Source organism: Dipodomys ordii, unplaced genomic scaffold (genome assembly GCF_000151885.1).
Source record: "Dipodomys ordii isolate 6190 unplaced genomic scaffold, Dord_2.0 Scaffold101, whole genome shotgun sequence".
Taxonomy (NCBI): Eukaryota; Metazoa; Chordata; class Mammalia; order Rodentia; family Heteromyidae; genus Dipodomys; species Dipodomys ordii.
In genome coordinates this window covers 2,865,591-2,870,109 of record NW_012267317.1, presented here as the reverse complement: position 1 = coordinate 2,870,109, position 4,519 = coordinate 2,865,591, and the positions used below count along the sequence as shown (strand labels likewise).

The window sequence follows — 4,519 nt, the reverse complement described above, 5'->3', positions numbered from 1 at the left end:
GGCGCCCGGCCGCAGGTGACGCCGACGCCGCGGCCCGGACCGTCCCCCGGGGGTCGCGTCGGTCAAACGCTAACGCTTGGAGGCCGCGTCCGATCTGGGATGTTCCCTGGCCATTCCTGTGACCGTGGAGGGGGGCAAATAAAGCCGGTCCACTTTCGTTCTGACACATTGTTTTCAGCAACAGATATTTCCGGTACGTTTGTGCGGACTGTGCTCAGAAAAGTAGAGACGCCACCGAAGCGTATTTCATCAGAAAGCAGTTTAAACCCAGCTCCAGGCAGCGCTGCGGGCGGCGGGGGGGGGGCGTTCGGTGCGGCGTGGATGTTGGTTCTGCACATTTGCATTTTTACACTTGAAATATCATTTATATTCAACATAAAATCGAACTTGGTAATTACTGTTTATCGGAGAATTCCTGTATTTATTACTTTACAGCACATAGGATGATCAATACAAGGCAGGAATGGAAATCTAGCCTTATTAAAAATTGAAATACGTGGGGCTGGGAAGGTGGCTCAGTGGTAGAGCGCTTGCCTTGCATGCATGAGGCCCTGGGTTCGACTCCTCAGCACCACATAAGAAGAAAAAAGCCGGAAGTGGCGCTGTGGCTCAAGTGGTAGAGCGCTAGCCTTGAGCTGAAGAGCTGAGGGACAGCGACCAGGCCCAGAGTTCAGGCCCACGACCAGACCCCCCCCCAAAAAAATTAAAATATGACAAAGCAGATCTGTGTGGTTATTTTCCCGATGGCCACCTCCTCACCGTGGCTATTTCACCAAAGGGCACACCTGCCCTCTTCCCCCACCACTTGGCAACTCCAGAGTCAGAAATTCTCCATCCATCCTCCACAGGTATAGACACTCCATCCATCCTCCACAGGTATAGAAAAACTGTTACTTGTTTTTTTTTTTCCATTTCCACGGTCTTGTTATCTATTTGTACTGAAGGCTGTTCTCCCCTTTTCCTCCTCATTCTTCTTTCTTTTGGTCACGCTTTAGTGTTAATAAAGCAGACAATAAATCCACAAGTAGTTCTCTTCTACAAAGAAAACCATGTTATTGGGGCTGGGAAGGTGGCTCAGTGGTAGAGCGCTTGCCTTGCATGCTTAAGGCCCTGGGTTCGATTCCTCAGCGCCACATAAGCAGGAAAAAAAAAGCCGGAAGTGGTGCTGTGGCTCAAGTGGTAGAGTGCTAGCCTTGAGCTGAAGAGCTGAGGGACAGTGCCCAGGCCAAGAGTTCAGGCCTCACAACTGGACCCCCCCAAAAAAGAAAAAAGAAAACCATGTTATTGCCAAGTACCAGCTATCACCCTAGCTACTCAGGAGGCTGAGATCTGAGGATTGTTATTCAAAGCCAGCCTGATCAGGAAAGTCCATGAGGCTCTTATCTCCTCCAGACCACCAGCAGAAACCTGGAAGTGGCTCTGTGGCTCAAAGTGGTAGAGTGCTGGACTTACGCCAAAAGGCTCAGGTACACTTGATTGCCCAGGCCCTGAGTTAAAGTCTCATAACAGACAAAAAATAAATACTATGATACTGTCAATAACTGAAAGTGGACATTATCAAAACATGAGAATGAATTGAGTATCATTGGCTGGGATTTAACCACTACCTGTATTTGTTGTATGAGTAAATAAAATTAAATTTAGTTGGGTGCTGGTGCGTGTGTAGTTTTAGCTACTCAGGAGGCTGAGAATTGAGGATCGCAGTTCAAAGCCAGCCTGGACGGGACCATCCATGAGACTCTTATCTGTAAATAACCACCAGAAAGCTGGAAGTAGAGCTGTGACCCAAGTGACGAAGTGCCAGTTTTAAGTTCCTTTTTTTGTTGTTGTTGTTGGTCGTGGGGCTTGAGCTCTGGGCCTGGGCGCTGTCCCTCAGCTCTTCAGCTCAAGGCGAGCGCTCTACCACTTGAGTTACAGCTCCACTTCGGTTTTCTGGTGGTTTATTGGAGATAGAAGTCTCACGGTCTCTCCTGCCCGGGCTGGCTTTGAACCGCGATCCTCAGATCTCAGCCTCCTGAGATTACAGGTGTGAGCCACCAGCGCCTGGCCTTTTTTTTTTTTTTAAGACAGTGTCTTGTTAGGTAGTCTAGGCTGGCCTGGTGCTGTGGATCCGCTTGCCTCTACTTCCTGAGTTACAAGATAACAGATGTGTAGCACTATGCCAGGCCTAATGTATAGGTTGCATTTTAAATACCCCCCAGCAGCTGTATGTGTCAAAGGCCTGGTTCTAGTCTGTGGTGTTACTGGGTAATGGGTCTTTAAGCCGTAGGGCCTAATGGAAGGATGCCGGGTCTTCGGGGGAAGGCCCTTGAAGGAGATGTTGAGACCCTGTTTCTCTTTTGCTTCTGGACTGCTGTGAAGTGAATGGCTTTGCTCCACCACACTCTTCTCTATAAAGTCCTCACACTGGCCCCAAAACAACGGGGCCAACAGACCACACACAGACAGAGAACTCCAAAACTAGAAGTCAGGATGAATCTTACCTCCTTTCTCAGGTAATTTATCACAACAGTGGAAACCCAAGGAACATTTCTCTGGGACATTAGATATCTGGCTATTTCCTGCATGGGTTCACACTACTATAGCTGGTTGCCTGCTGCTCTCTAGACAAGGTATACATGCTGCGCACCACGCTTGATGCAGTCCTTGGTTTTAGACACCTGGCCACTGCAGGCACTGAGTTTACAGTCTTTAGTTTACATAAACTTGTGAAAGACAGTTGCAGAAAAGGTACACTTGAGAAGAGATGCGCTTAGGCTGACACAAACTATACATCCCATGCTTTCCTTTCCCAGACTCAGGTACGTCCAAGGAAAATTTCAATAAAAGCCAGTAATAATGTATTTGTGTTTTACTTTCTACTTAGAAAGTCCTTGCCTTGGTTCAAATGAACATTCCTGGAGGTCTTGATTAGAGGAATGCAACAGTCAACTGTGGACAACTGCACAGGGCCACAAACGTGATGGGAACGGTGAGAATAAATGATGGTCGCAAGGTTTCACCATGGTTGAACCATGTCCCATGTGCTCCAAATACTTCACATAAGCTAATGTATGTCGCTGCATCCTGCCTTATTTGTTTTCATTGTGTGTGTGTGTGTGTGTGTGTGTGTGTGAGATGCAGGGCTTGACCACAGGTCCTTGTGTGTGGTAAGTATTCTATCCCTGAACAACGTCCCAGCTGGAATTTAAGTTTCCTATTTGCTGTCTCAACTTTTTTTTCCCCTTCATCTTAGAACCCTACAACTCAGGCCAGGGGTGGGTGTAATAATATGTCTTAGGGAAGCACAGCTGTTGTCACTGATTGGTCCTAACAAGCACTTGCATGTGCTTTCTTTGGTCTCCTGGAGCTCATCCTTCTGGGGCCTTTGTTGCAGTGGGTGGTTCCTTTTTCTATTGGTCTCAGATTTCTCACCTCAGCAAGAAATGCAGAGCCTGGTCATGCCACTATTCAGGAGGCTGAGATACAAGAATCGCAGTTCAAAGCCAGCCCAGGCAGGAAAGTCTATGAGACGATTAGCTCCAGTTAACTACCAAAAAGCCGGAATCTGTGCTGTGACTCAAAATGGTACATCACTAGCCTTGAGCACAAAAGCTCAGGGACAGCACCCAGGCCCTGAGTTCAAGTCACAGACAGGCAAAAAAAAAAAAAGAAGAAGAAGAAGAAATGAATTCAAGAGCATGGTATCAGTGCCTCACACCTGGAATCCTAGCTACTCAGGAGGCTGAGATCTGAGGATCACAGGGCAGGAAAGTCCATGAGACTCTTATCTCCAATAAACTACTCAGAAAAATCCAGGAGTGGCTCTGTGGCTCAAGTGGTAGAGCACTAGCCTTGAGGACAAAGAGGCTCAGGGACAGAGTTCAGGCCCTAAGTTCAAGCCCCAGGACCAGAAAAAAAATCCTAGAAATGCAGTATTCTTTTTTCTTGGCAGAGGAAAGAATCTGCCAAGTTGCTGCAACAAAGGAGAAAATGACATGTGAAACAAAGACATTAGATAGGCTAAGAGGAGATGGATGTGATGGACACTTTAGCCAGCCTCCCCTCCCAGATCACCAGCAAAACCAACGGAAGCCAGTGGCAAGCAGCACTTGAAAAGATTACAGGTTTGTCCAAATGATTATCCAAGGTGAAGACCAGGAGAAGAGGGAAGTAAACTCACAGTCACATCCCATTAGGACCCAAGTACAACCCGCAGGGAAGTACTTAAATAATACATGTACTTCCAAATAATAGAACATTTGTGAAAATGGTTCAATAAAATGACCCATTATCATGTACCACATGAAGAGAAGGAGAAGCCAATAAATTATGTACAGAAATATACTTAAGAGTTAAGTCATACAAAAGAAACCAACAAGTTTTTACCACAACTACAGATGTTACTATCTCCAGATTTAAAAAAGTTTTCCAGGGGGCTGGGAAGGTGGCTTAGTGGTAGAGCGCTTGCCTTGCATGCCTGAGGCCCTGGGTTTGATTCCTCAGCACCACATAAGCAAAAAGAAAAAAGCCGGAAGTG

At 46.8% G+C, this 4,519-nt stretch overlaps 1 long non-coding RNA gene across 1 annotated transcript; it reads left to right on the top strand.

Annotated features, from left to right (window-relative positions):
* Window positions 1-13: 13 nt before the first annotated feature.
* Window positions 14-3,069, top strand: LOC105993861. Its single transcript, XR_001175482.1, has 2 exons — window positions 14-193; window positions 2,867-3,069. It is a non-coding gene; the product is annotated as an uncharacterized LOC105993861 (long non-coding RNA).
* The last annotated feature ends 1,450 nt before the right edge of the window (window positions 3,070-4,519 follow it).